Source organism: Salmo trutta, chromosome 12 (assembly GCF_901001165.1).
Source record: "Salmo trutta chromosome 12, fSalTru1.1, whole genome shotgun sequence".
Classification (NCBI taxonomy): Eukaryota; Metazoa; Chordata; class Actinopteri; order Salmoniformes; family Salmonidae; genus Salmo; species Salmo trutta.
This window is the reverse complement of record NC_042968.1, coordinates 84700766-84715060: the sequence shown is the minus strand read 5'-3', so window position 1 is coordinate 84715060 and position 14295 is coordinate 84700766. Positions and strand designations below refer to the sequence as shown.

At 48.6% G+C, this 14295-nt stretch overlaps 1 pseudogene; it reads right to left on the bottom strand.

Moving 5' to 3' along the window:
* Positions 1–210: 210 nt before the first annotated feature.
* The window catches only part of LOC115202646 (calcium/calmodulin-dependent protein kinase type II subunit alpha-like), a 37901-nt pseudogene continuing 23816 nt past the window's right edge, over positions 211–14295 (bottom strand).

Sequence of the window (14295 nt, the reverse complement as noted above, 5' to 3'; positions counted from 1 at the left end):
AGAACGAGCGGAGAGACAGTGTGACAAGGCTTAAATGTTCCTGACACACACAACATATACAATACATACATGAGAGCGTGACATAGTGTGACGTTAATGTGATTTGCTTATGACGGATATGAGAGGAGACGTAAACTGATTTCAAGTAAAGAGATGAGATTGGCGTGTAGGAGGGCGGGCTGGTTCCTCAGGCCGGTCGGTGGGGCGTCCCTCTGTGTCCCCATGCAGCCGGCTGGTAACCCACCGGTGTCACTCAGAGAGACGTCTCACTCAAACCCTCCTGCTCTAGAGCTCAGCTGGGGTCAGAAGGGAAGACGAGAGATTGCCTGACCTCATTCAATAACAAATAGTAGGGAATAAGAGAAAACTGACCCTTATTACAGATGCCCATGCCGATACAGCTACAGAATCTCTGGCATTGAGTACTAGCAGGCCTACATGAAATAGCTACATCTCCACCAGATGGCAGGCCTTTATTAAATAGCTACATCTCCCACCAGATGGCAGGCCTATATTAAATAGCTACATCTCCCACCAGATGCCAGGTTTATTAAATAGATACATCTCCTACCAGATGTCAGGCCTATATTAAATAGATACATCTCCCACCAGATGTCAGGCCTATATTAAATAGATAAATCTCCCACCAGATGTCAGGCCTACATTAAATAGCTACATCTCCCACCAGATGTCAGGCCTATATTAAATAGCTACATCTCCCACTAGATGGCAGGCCTATATTAAATGGCATCTCCCACCAGATGGCAGGCCTATATTAAATAGATACATCTCCCACCACCTGAGTGTTTCCAGTATAGCAAGTAAAGGAGAGGTGAGGAGACACTCACCAGACTGGCTTACTTGGTGATGGCGGAGGGTGATCCAGAGCGGTGAAAGTGGACTATCTGCCACTTGCCATCACGGCGGTGCCAGATGCGTGTCCTCAGACTGGGCGGTGCGGGGCATGCCGTTGGTGGTCGATGTACTGGGTGATGCGGATGTAGGCGATGCAGGCAGCTTCCTCCCCGATCAGGTGGATGTGGGGGTCAGGTGGTGGTGTGGCAGGCTACTGTTCTTAGACCACACTGGGGGACGAGTAACATACACACAAGACAACAGTCAGTCAATGAATAAGTAATTCTATGATTGCAGGAGTTGTCACACTGGTTTATGACTAGGTATGCCATAGTCTGTCTCACGGATGATGATGCTGTGCCTTTATCAATGCTTTACAGAATTAATATTTGAGAGGGTTAATTAGTTTCACTCTCATTATGTTTCTCTCATTTCTCTCTTCTTTAATTCTCTCTTCCTCTCTTTCTCTTTCCTTGCTCTGTCATTTCCCAATCAGTCCAATCAGGCCCATTGGAGCTGTTTCCTCTGGCTGGGAGATCAGTTGCTGATAGGAGAGGATTATCCATTATCATCACAATGAGCCAAAGCATTCAGTCTGCAGCCACTGTAGCAGCGAATGAACACTACATTCACTTACAGATAATGGCCCCAAGGTTTGTTTCCACAACTGGCTGTAATCCTAAACATCTCATGAAATAGAAATTACATTTTGTTACCTATTATGGAAACCGTAAGCTAGAGCTTATGAGCACATATAAAGGACTATTAAGGATATTCCAAAATATATATAAACTGGGTGGTTCAAGCCTGAATGCTGATGACAGCTGTGGTATATCAGACCGTATATCAGGGTATGACAAAACATTTATTTTACTGTTTTACTTACATTGGTAACCAGTTTGTAATAGCAATATGGCACCTCTGGGGTTTGTGGTATGTGGCCAATTACCACGGCTAAGTGCTGTATCCAGGAAGAACAGCCCTTAGCCGTGGTATATTGTCCATATACCCACCCCTCGTGCCTTATGCTTAATCATACTATAGTGTGTATAATATGTATACTCTCCCTTCACTGGGGAAAGTAAATGAGTTGTTAGTGCTGTACAGCAAGAGTTTTACAGCCCTCCTGTCTGTGTACAGCTCTGGAATTTGATGATATATACCAAAACAATTCAACAGGTTTCCTGTAGCTGTCGGTGTATAATGTAAAATTAGAATTGTGAAATTGATTAGTAGGAGGGAGGCAAGGAGGAGAGAGCAATGCAACTTACAGTTCTCAAAGTAGAAGCCATGGAAGTCCAGGCCTCCACCAGATTACCCAGAGCTTCTGGTCAAACGCTGTCACACTGGGGTCACACATCTTACTGTAGGGGGAAGAGACGAGAGACGAGAGAGAGAGAGGGAGAGAGAGAGAGAGAGAGAGAGGAGAGAGAGGGAGAGAGAGAGAGAGAGAGGAGAGAGAGAGGAGAGAGAGGAGAGAGGAGAGAGAGGAGGCGGAGAGAGAGAGAGGAGAGAGAAGAGAGAGAGAGCGAGAGGGAGAGAGAGAAGAGAGAGAGAGAGAGAGGGAGAGAGAGAGAGAGAGAGAGAGAGGAGAGAGAGAGAGAGAGAGAGAGAGAGGAAGAGAGAGAGAGAGAGGAGAGAGAGGAGAGAGGAGAGAGAGAGAGAGAGAGAGAGAGAGAGAGACGTGACGGACAGGTGGGGTGTTTACCCCTCAGGATGCTAAGTTTGGAGATAAACTGCTGCTGAATAGGACTATATCTGGCACGGTGTAGTGGGCTTGTGGGAGATTCACACTACTCAAACACTTCAGATAGGCTATTGGGATATAGACGTTTACTGTTTACTCAGAGCTGCATCAGCTAGAGTTGAATGAAATACAATGGCCTTGTTATTCATATGGTTCACACAGAGGGATCTATTTTAACAAACCTAACTTATGGTAAATCTAAGCGCTGGAGATAGTGCTATAGGTCCAGGGGTGTGTCCGAAATATTTTAGCTATTTTCACAGCCGTTATTATGAGTGCAATAGCTGGCGGTGCAGTGAAAGGGCTGGGTTTTGATGAATGAACAAGTTGTACGTGTGGCGAGGGCTTGGCCACTCACTGGCCATTCAAGGCATTCCATGGATGTGCTTGTCTCCAGTTCTGTAGGTTATTGACGATCTTTGCCTTGTCATCAACTCCAATTCGGCTGGGGGCAGGGAATGTTCTAGTCCATTGTGGATTGATTCTACAGTTTATTAAACAGCATAGGCTACAATAACGAGTAATAGTAACACAAAAATATCCAGTGTTGCTCAATATGTTTGGAGTGTTGATTGTCAACATTGTTGTAATTGGCACCAATGAGAATAGGCCCTGTACGCATCGCACTTCCCCTCAAATAAAAAATACTAGGCTCCCATACATGTGTGAGGTAGGTTCTCAATAAGCCAGATATTTCCTCAGCCTCCCCTTGATATGGCCTTATAGGACTGAACATCTTGAATAGCCTACACTATTTAAAAAAAACACAAATCTAGATGCTTCAACTAATTATTATTAAGTAACTGGTTCCACAGCCTTTTTTGTTTACTCAACTTTTGTTACCTGAACTTAAGATTTTTAGTTGAGACAAACTTAGCTCCAACATGAGAAAACATAGGCAAAAATACTGTCAATTAAAAATGATGAGTTTGCTCAATTTGTCTCATATGTTAATTCAACTACAAATGTATTTTTGGCATCTTACCCCAAAAAAATGCAGTGGAACTAGTTACGCACACAGAGTGCTTTTAACATTGTGTTTTCAATGTACATATTTGACACATGTTGGCTATATAATGCATGATCGTTATATAGTCATTATTATTCAACATGTCTTCAACTGGGATTTGAACTCACAACCTCTTGGCTCACAGCATTCCGATCATCCTGATATGCCACCATGCCTACACCAATTATCAGTTAATCTGACTATACTCTCATCATTGATTTGATGTAATTATTTAAGCAATTTTAGGTTTTCTGTATAGGTGTCTAATGTTGGTGGAGGCATATTACTGTTTTAATGTTAATCTATCATTAATCACCATGATAAATAAAGCAGTTTTTGTTGAGTGTACAAAGTGCAAAGTGTAGCAATACAGGTGTAATTAGTTCTAGACACAGATATGGTGGCGTAGCAGGAAGATTGGAATGCTGTGAACCAAGTGGTTGTGAGTTCAAAACCCAGGTTAAGACGTGTTGAATACCATTTTCTGTATAGCCCTCACCCTCCGATCCAACAGGTCCCAGACGTGCTCAATGGGATTGAGATCCGAGCTCTTCGCTGGCCATGGCAGAACACTGACATTCCTGTCTTGCAGGATATCATGAGCAGTATGGCTGGAGGGTCATTTCAGGATGAGCCTGCAGGAAGGGTACCACATGAGGGAGGAGGATGTCTTCCCTGTAACGCACAGCGTTGAGATTGCCTGCAATGACAACAATCTCAGTCCGATGATTCTGTGACACACCGCCCCAGACCATGACGGATCCTTCACCTCCAAATCGATCCTGCTCCAGAGTACAGGCCTCGGTGTAACGCTCATTCCTTCGATGATAAACGCGAATCCAACCATCACCCCTGGTGAGACAAAACAGTGACTCGTCAGTAAAGAGCACTTTTGCCAGTCCTGTCTGGTCCAGCGACGGTGGGTTTATGCCCATAGGCAACGTTGTTGGTGGTGATGTCTGGTGAGGACCTGCCTTACAACAGGCCTACAAGCCCTCAGTCCAGCCTCTCTCAGCCTATTGCGGACAGTCTGAGCACTGATGGAGGGATTGTGCGTTCCTGGTGTAACTCGGGCAGTGTTGTTGCCATCCTGTACCTGTCCCGCAGGTGTGATGTTCGGATGTACTGATCCAGGTGTTGTTACATGTGGTCTGCCACTGCGAGGATGATCAGCTGTCCGTCCTGTCTCCCTGTAGTGCTGTCTTAGGCGTCTCACAGTACGGACATTGCAATTTATTGCCCTGGCCACATCTGCAGTCCTCATGCTTTCTTGCAGCATGCCTAAGACACGTTCACACAGATGAGCAGGGACCCTGGGCATCTTTCTTTTAGTGTTTTTCAGAGTCAGTTGAAAGGCCTCTTTAGTGTCCTAAGTTTCATAACCTGCCGTCTAAGCTGTTATTGTCTTAACGACCGTTCCACAGGTGCATGTTCATTCATTGTTTATGGTTCATTGAACAGCATGAGAAACAGTGTTTAAACCCTTTACAATGAAGATCGATGAAATTATTTGGATTTTTACAAATTATCTTTGAAAGACAGTGTTCTGAAAAAGGACGTTTCTTTTTTTGCAGCCTTTTTAGGGGGCGTAAAATGCAAAAAAATCATTTCTAGTTGAATGAACATATGAGAAATATTTAGCAAACACATCATTTTAAGTTGACAAAAATGTGTCCTACGTTTGCTCATGTTGGAGCCAAGTTTGGGCATTTTTTAATCATTTAACACTTGACTGAAAAGTTTAGTAAAAAAAAAAGCCTTTGGAAGCAGTTACTTAATAATTATAGTTTTACAGTGTGTTTTTGGAGCACCGCGTCTTTGGTAACCTGACAAGAGGCGCTCTTTGGAAAAGGGGATGGATATAAGCCGAATGGAGTATGCACTGTATGTAAATAATGCAAAAGCATGTTGAGAAAAAAGCCTCACGAGTAGACCATTTAGAAACATTTCTGGATATAGGCTTGGCTAATGCATGGCCAGGATAAGAGAAATAGCAGTTTTCGTACTACCCTGTAGTAGGGTAACGGTCGTCTACTAAGGACTTGTTTTTAATCAAACAAAATGGAAAACAAGCAAGCATTGTCACAGGAAAATTACTTACATTTTTCAAACAGGTTAAAATTGCAAAGGAGCTTGCTTAACGCCAGACGAACATATAGCCCGGAATATCTTAACATATGTGCATCGTCTTGGAGCAAATTAATGGTATGCACAGCTATTCATGATCAAGGGATTAACTTGTTCAGCCTCCGAATGGCCTTGATTGGTCATACAGACAGTTTTCTCCCTCCTTGATTAGAAGAATTTAGTCCCAGACACATGCACTGGGAGTGATATATCTGTAAAATCAGTAAGGACATAGACCTACGGAGGTTTCCCCTCACAACCACCTGAAAGCCATCTTAGAATAATGTCTAAAGCCAAACACTGAGCTTTCAATTACACTGTTACAGTTAAGACAAACCCTGAGTTATCAATTACACTGTTACAGTTAAGACAAACCCTGAGTTATCAATTACACTGTTACAGTTAAGACAAACCCTGAGTTATCAATTACACTGTTACAGTTAAGACAAACCCTGAGTTAAGCCAATCAGAGTGCTGTATCAGTAGGAGACATGTTCGTTACCAATGTATGTTTCAACCCTCTTTATCACTTCTCTACAGCAAGACAGTGACTGAACAGTGAGTGAACAGTGAGTGAACAGTGAGTGAGCAGTGAGTGAACAGTGAGTGAGCAGTGAGTGAACAGTGAGTGAGCAGTGAGTGAACAGTGAGTGAGCAGTGAGTGAACAGTGAGTGAGCAGTGAGTGAACAGTGAGTGAACAGTGAGTGAACAGTGAGTGAGGAGTGAGTGAGGAGTGAGTGAACAGTGAGTGAACAGTGAGTGAGCAGTGAGTGAACAGTGAGTGAACAGTGAGTGAGAGTGAGTGAACAGTGAGTGAACAGTGAGTGAACAGTGAGTGAGAGGTGAGTGAACAGTGAGTGAATGGGTCCAGTATGTGGTCTGTTTACTTACGTGTAGCTCTCAAAGTCTCCATTGCTGATGGCTTCTATGAGCTGCTCTGTTACCTTGATGATCTCTGTTTCCTCACTGTGAAACATAGACACACTGCACTGACACACAGCACGGACACACACCACTGACACACCGTTCTGACACACAGCACTGACACACAGCACTGACACAGCACTGACACACCGTTCTGACACACAGCACTGACACACCGTTCTGACACACCGTTCTGACACACCGCTCTGACACACCGTTCTGACACAGCTCTGACACAGCTCTGACACACCGTTCTGACACGCTCTGACACACCGCTCTGACACACCGCTCTGACACACCGCTCTGACACACAGCTCTGACACACAGCTCTGACACACAGCACTGACACACCGTTCTGACACACCGTTATGGCACACAGCTCTGCACTGAGAACTGCTGACAACAAGCACCATGATGAATAGGACTGTAGGACTGCAGTATTCCTGGCACTGGAATATATAAATGAGTTGTTCCTGCTGTATAGCAACAGTTTTTATTTAGCTTTATGGACCTTTTGTACAGACCTGGGATGTGTGCGTGTGTGTGTGTGTTGTCTGTTTGTGTATGTGTGTGTCTGCCTGCTGCCTCTCAGTGCTTTGTTGAGTGTGAGGGGGCTGTTCTCTGCCCACACTGAGAGATGCACTGTGCCAGCAGAGAGAGAGTTTCACTCCCACCAGCTCTGGGTTGCAGCTCAGAGTTGGGAAAGCAAGGTCGTGCCTTGCATATGGTGAAGAGGGGATGCTCACAGAGGGTTACATCCTCACAGTTTGTCCTCCTAACTCCTCTTTCTCTTCAATAAATACAGAACTGGGAGAATTCAAGCTACCTAGAAATCAGTAGAATGCAGATGATATTTGACATACACTAGCTATTAGAGACTATGCCAGTGATTGACTGTCAAAGCTAGCAAATTATCAAGTACACATGTTTATATCGCTTGTCATGCGCTTTAGGAAGTCTTTCATCTTTCATATCTCTCTCTCTCACTCTCTCTCTCTCTCTCTCTCTCTCTCTTCTCTCTCTCTCTCTCTCTCTCTCTCTAACCTTCCTTCACACCCAACCAACACCTTCAACCACTGCAGAGATCATTGTTCTATCTCTCGTCTCACCCACTCTCCACCTACACAGTTTCTCTGCATCGCCCTAATTGCAGCTCTTCCACATGCATCTACTCCTCTCTGGAGAAATCCCAATGACATTTTCTCAAACCACTCTGTAGGAGAGGAGGTAACGTGTTGAAATGTATCCATTTGTTTCCAAAACATCAATGAGCTGCTGTAGTCAAAGAGGAGCATTACCTTACAACAGACCCGTCTCTTAGGAAGAGCTGTAAGGTTTACTGACAGAGAGAAGACAGGCTTTCTATCTATTTATTCCCATTCCATAGAACACGGATGCTCAAAACTGGCATAAGCAACAGCAATGCAACTCCACCACCAGCCGTATTAAACTGACTTACTCTATTCATTCATGAGAGTACTGCCTCAGTCAAGCTATTAAATAGAGTTCCATACAGTAGCTATTTGCATTGCTTTATTAACGGAAATGCTTTCACAGTAGCCAATCGTCATGGTAGACCCTTCTTGAAAAACATAAGGCAGAGGATGTCAATCTGTTCTCCTCCTCTGTTAGGTTGTCAGTCATGTAAATGGACGGTAACTGAAGTAAGAGTGAACCTATCCACAGCAGTGTTGTGCTGGTTTTGGGGTTATTTTTAGCATTATCGAGTATCACTTCCTGAGCCAGAGAAAGCCATATCTCAACAGCTCAATATGTGAGTGTGTGCAACATATATGACCACCGTAGGATATCTGTTTAGTTTAGCAGAGCTCTATTCCCCCTGACAGCTGTCACCCTGTCCTATTAACATGTCCAGACTGCTAGAGGTGGAGAGATGAGAGGTGAGATGAGGGGAGAACCTTACCTCTGGTGTCTTCATCCTCAATAGTGGTGTTGGTGCTTTCAGAGGATTCCTAGAAACGACACACAGACGGGTTCAGAGATTCACACTCAATCATAGAAAGTGGTATTCTCTCCACACCAGGAAGTGGAATAGCCGGGTCAACACAACACACACACACCTCCAACAGACAGACAGCTGCCTCCCTGTCTGCACCTTTAAGAGAGAGAGAACAGGCTGTTTGGTATTTCTGAGGTCTAGCTGGTTAGGAGTAGGGTGAGATATGGGAGGGAGGGAACACCTAGAGAAGGAGAGATGGGTTACCCCCACGATGAACCCCCAAGAGCTTATCAAAAAGCATCGGGATTAGGCAACGTTAGAGATGGGATGGTCACACACAAAAACAAAAAGAAAGTCCAGCTCCATTTTGAATGACAGCTTTATTCGCTTGTTCATTGGTTCGTTTGGATTTTCTAAAGCTATTATCACTTTCCCTGTTAGGTGGAAAGCCGAGAGGCGTGGCGAGAGGCATGGCCAAGCGGGTGGGGAATATCACACTCACCATCAGCTGGACGCTGGAACTGGACTTCCTTTTTGGAAGAGAAATGAGAAGAGGTTAGACAGGAACACACAGGATGAGATGGAGACGCCAGGGAGCGACAGAGGGAGGAGAGGGACACCTCCATGCTGCGGAGGGAGGAGAGGGACACCTCCATGCTGCGGAGGGAGGAGGGGACACCTCCATGCTGCGGAGGGAGGAGAGGGACACCTCCATGCTGCGGAGGGAGGAGAGGGACACCCCATGCTGCAGAGGGAGGAGAGGGACACCTCCATGCTGCAAAGGGAGGAGAGAGACACCTCCAGGCTGCAGAGGGAGGAGAGGGACACCTCCATGCTGCGGAGGGAGGTGAGGGACACCTCCATGGTGCAGAGGGAGGAGAGAGACACCTCCATGCTGATGAGGGAGGAGGACGAGACACCTCCATGCTGCAGAGGGAGGAGAGCGGGACACCTCCATGCTGCGGAGGGAGTCGAGGGACACCTCATGCTGCGGAGGGAGGAGAGGGACCCTCCAGCTGCAGAGGGAGGAGAGGGACACCCTCCATGCTGCAGTAGGGAGGGACATGTATGTGGGTTTGAGGCTCAGGATGTGTGTGTGTGTGTGTTTGGGGTTCATGTTGCCAACGTGCCGTTGTCATCTCCCAAGGACACCTCTGTGAGCAGTACTGGTCGGCAGGCGGTGTGGCGGTGTGGCTGTTGTGGCGGTGTAGCTGTTGTGGTGGTGTGGCGGTGTAGCTGTTGTGGCGGTGTGGCTGTTGTGGCGGTGTGGTGTTGTGGCGGTGTGGCTGTTGTGGCGGTTGTGGCTGTTGTGGCGGTTGTGGCGGTTGAGGAGGTGTGGCGGTTGTGGTGGTGTGGCGGTTAAGGAGGTGGCGGTGAGGAGGCGTGGAGGTTGGGCGATTGTGGCGGGTTGTGGCGGTGAGGAGGTGTGGCAGTTGAGGAGGTGTGGAGGTTGTGGCGGTTGGGTGATTGTGGCGGTGTGGCGGTGAGGAGGTGTGGCGGTTGTGGCGGTTGTGGCGGTTGTGGCGGTTGTGGCGGTTGTGGCGGTTGTGGCGATTGAGGAGGTGTGGCGGTTGTGGCGGTTGAGGAGGTGTGGCAGTGTGGCGGTTGAGGAGGTGTGGCAGTGTGGCGGTTGTGGCGGTTGTACCCCTTGTGGCGGTGTGTAGTGTAGGAAACCTCTGGGCCCGGCAGGGCTGTGGTCAGGGAATGCCTTTGATAAGGCAGAGCTGGCAGGGCTGTGGTCAGGGAATGCCTTTGATAAGGCAGAGCTGGCAGGGCTGTGGTCAGGGAATGCCTTTGATAAGGCAGAGCTGGCAGGGCTGTAGTCAGGGAGGAATGTCTTTGATAAGGCAGAGCTGGCAGGGCTGTGGTCAGGGAGGAATGCCTTTGATAAGGCAGAGCTGGCAGGGCTGTGGTCAGGGAGGAATGTCTTTGATAAGGCAGAGCTGGCAGGGCTGTGGTCAGGGAGGAATGCCTTTGATAAGGCAGAGCTGGCAGGGCTGTGGTCAGGGATGAATGTCTTGATAAGGCATAGCTGGCAAGGCCTGTGGTCAAGGAGGAATGTCTTTGATAAGGCAGAGCTGCAAGGCTGTGGTCAAGGAGGAATGTCTTTTGATAAGGCAGAGCTGGCAGGGCTGTGGTCAGGGAGGAATGCCTTTGATAAGGCAGAGCTGGCAGGGCTGTGGTCAGGGATGAATGTCTTTGATAAGCAGTAGCTGGCAGGGCTGTAGTCAGGGAGGAATGCCTTGATAAGGCAGAGCTGGCAGGGCTGTGGTCAGGGATGAATGTCTCTTGATAAGGCAGGCTGGCAGGGCTGTGGTCAGGAGGAATGCCTTTTGATAAGGCAGAGCTGCGCAGGTGCTGTGGTCAGGATGCATGTATTTGATAAGGCAGAGCTGGCCGGGCTGTAGTCAGGGAGGAATGCCTTTGATAAGGCAGAGCTGGCAGGGCTGTGGTCAGGGATGAATGTCTTTGATAAGGCAGAGCGGCAGGGCTGTGTGGCAGCAGCATGCCTCACTAATCCAGTAGTATCAGACACCCTGGACTGGACTGGTGCTCTTATTAAGGCCCCAGCGGGAACTGGGGAAGTAATGTACCCACGGTGGAGCCTATCCCTGATACTGTATATCGTAACTCACACAGACTAACCTTACTCAGAAACACACTTATAATAGTGGAACCCTCACAACAACACGAATAAACAGACAGACTCTCCTACTGGCTTTGATACCGATGAACTGTCAAAGCACTAATCCCATAGATACCTATCTCCTAGTACGTCTGGGACTGGACTGGACTGGACTGGAGGACACATTTTGGGTGGGGCCAGCCGGTGTGTTCAGAGAGAATGGCAGCAGACATTGAAACTCCCACAATCCCATTGACTACTTTGGATCTGTGATGTTACCTTTTCAAAGAGCATGTTTGATTTATTCCAGTTTTGCAGAGAAGGTGAAAATAGCTTTTCAACTTTCACAAAATGTTGAATAACGGCCACATTTTTAAATAATGTTTTATGGACAGCGGGTGTAATATACCCAAAAGTCCTCCTCCAGGCCAGGTTTACTCCACGGTGAGAAGAGAACCCTGTGGAGCTGGAGCCCTACCTTCACACCATCAGTCTTCTTGTTGGCCTGTTACCTCCTGCGCGGGACACAAAGAGAAACAGGATGGTGAAAAATGGCACTAACGCCCAAAAGACGAGGGCGAAGGGCACTGGCCAACAGTCTCAGTCAAATGAAAAGAGAGGGCAAAGGACAACAGTCTCAGTCAATGAAAAGAGGAGGGCGAAGGACATGGCCAACAGTCTCAGTCAAATGAAAAGAGGAGGGCAAAGGGACAACAGTCTCAGTCAAATGAAAAGAGGAGGGCGAAGGGCATGGCCAACAGTCTCAGTCAAATGAAAAGAGGAGGGCAAAGGACAACAGTCTCAGTCAATGAAAAGAGGAGGTGAAGGGCATGGCAACAGTCTCAGTCAAATGAAAAGAGGAGGGCGAAGGACATGGCCAACAGTCTCAGTCAAATTACAAGAGGAGGGCGAAGGGCAAGGCCAACAGTCTCAGTGAAATGAAAAGAGGAGGGCGAAGGGCAACAGTCTCAGTCAAATGAAAAGAGGGCGAAGGCAACCAGTCTCAGTCAAATGAAAAGAGGCGAAGGGCGTGGCCAACAGTCTCAGTCAAATGAAAAGAGGAGAGAGGAGGGCGAAGGGCAAGGCCAACAGTCTCAGTCAAATGAAAAGAGGGCGAAGGGCATGGCCAACAGTCTCAGTCAAATGAAAGAGGAGGGCGAAGGCCAACAGTCTCAGTCAAATGAAAAGAGGAGGGCGAAGGTCAACAGTCTCAGTCCAAATGAAAGAGAGGTAGAAGAACATTTTAGAAAACCTGATCCATAAGTCTCCTGGGAAATAAATATAATATTTTATTCAAATCAAGCCGTCTTCCTGATCTCCACTGATCAAAAACTCAATGAGACGGTCATATTGCCGAAGAGTCACTAGGAGTATCCAAACCCAGCGGCCTTGTTGAAGATTCTCTAAGGTCATTCAACTGGTCTAAACAAGAGTTTTTTAGAGAAGATAAGCACCATAAAAAAAGAAAAACTCTAATTCCCAATGGTTCACTCTATAGTGTAACACCAGGGGTCCCGACTGCTCTGCTACAGAGGCTGAGAGGTGTCCAGACTGCTCTGCTACAGAGGCTGAGAGATGTCCAGACTGCTCTGCTACAGAGGCTGAGAGATGTCCAGACTGCTCTGCTACAGAGGCTGAGAGATGTCCAGACGGCTCTGCTACAGAGGCTGAGAGATGTCCAGACTGCTCTGCTACAGAGGCTGAGAGATGTCCAGACTGCTCTGCTACAGAGGCTGGCCGTTGGGTGAGAGAGGTCCAGACTTGGCTCTGCTACAGAGGCTGGCCGGTGGTGTGAGAGTGGTCCAGACTGCTCTGCTACAGAGGCTGAGAGATGTCCAGACTGCTTTGCTACAGAGGCTGGTCCGGTGGATGAGAGAGGTCCAGACTGGGCTCTGCTACAGAGGCTGGCCGGTGGGTGAGAGAGGTACAGACTGCTCTGCTACAGAGGCTGAGAGATGTCCAGACTGCTCTGCTACAGAGGCTGAGAGATGTCCGGACTGCTCTGCTACAGAGGCTGAGAGATGTCCGGACTGCTCTGCTACAGAGGCTGAGAGAGGTCCAGACTGCTCTGCTACAGAGGCTGGCCGGTGGGTGAGAGAGGTCCAGACTGCTCCTGCTACAGAGGATGGCCGGTGGGTGAAGAGAAGTCAGACTGGGCTCTGCTACAGAGGCTGGCCGGTGGGGTGAGAGAGGTCCAGACTGGGCTCCTGCTACAGAGGCTGGCCGGTGGGTGAGAGAGAATCCAGACTGGGCTCTGCTACAGAGCCTGGCCGGTGGGTGAGAGAGGTCCAGACTGGGCTCTGCTACAGAGGCTGGCCGGTGGGTGAGAGAGATCCAGACTGGGCTCTGCTACAGAGGCTGGCCGGTGGGTGAGAGAGATCCAGACTGCTCTGCTACAGAGGCTGGCCGGTGGGTGAGAGAGGTCCAGACTGGGCTCTGCTACAGAGGCTGGCCGGTGGGTGAGAGAGGTCCAGACTGCTCTGCTACAGAGGCTGGCCGGTGGGTGAGAGAGGTCCAGACTGCTCTGCTACAGAGCTGGCCGGTGGGTGAGAGAGGTCCAGACTGCTCTGCTACAGAGGCTGGCCGGTGGGTGAGAGAGGTCCAGACTGGGCTCTGCTACAGAGGCTGGCCGGTGGGTGAGAGAGGTCCAGACTGGGCTCTGCTACAGAGGCTGGCCGGTGGATGAGAGAGATCCAGACTGGGCTCTGCTACAGAGGCTGGCCGGTGGGTGAGAGAGGTCCAGACTGCTCTGCTACAGAGGCTGGCCGGTGGGTGAGAGAGGTCCAGACTGGGCTCTGCTACAGAGGCTGGCCGGTGGGTGAGAGAGTTCCAGACTGCTCTGCTACAGAGGCTGGCCGGTGGGTGAGAGAGGTCCAGACTGGGCTCTGCTACAGAGGCTGGCCGGTGGGTGAGAGAGGTCCAGACTGCTCTGCTACAGAGGCTGGCCGGTGGGTGAGAGAGGTTCAGACTGGCTCTGCTACAGAGGCTGGCCGGTGGGTGAGAGAGGTCCAGACTGGGCTCTGCTACAGAGGCTGGCCGGTGGGTG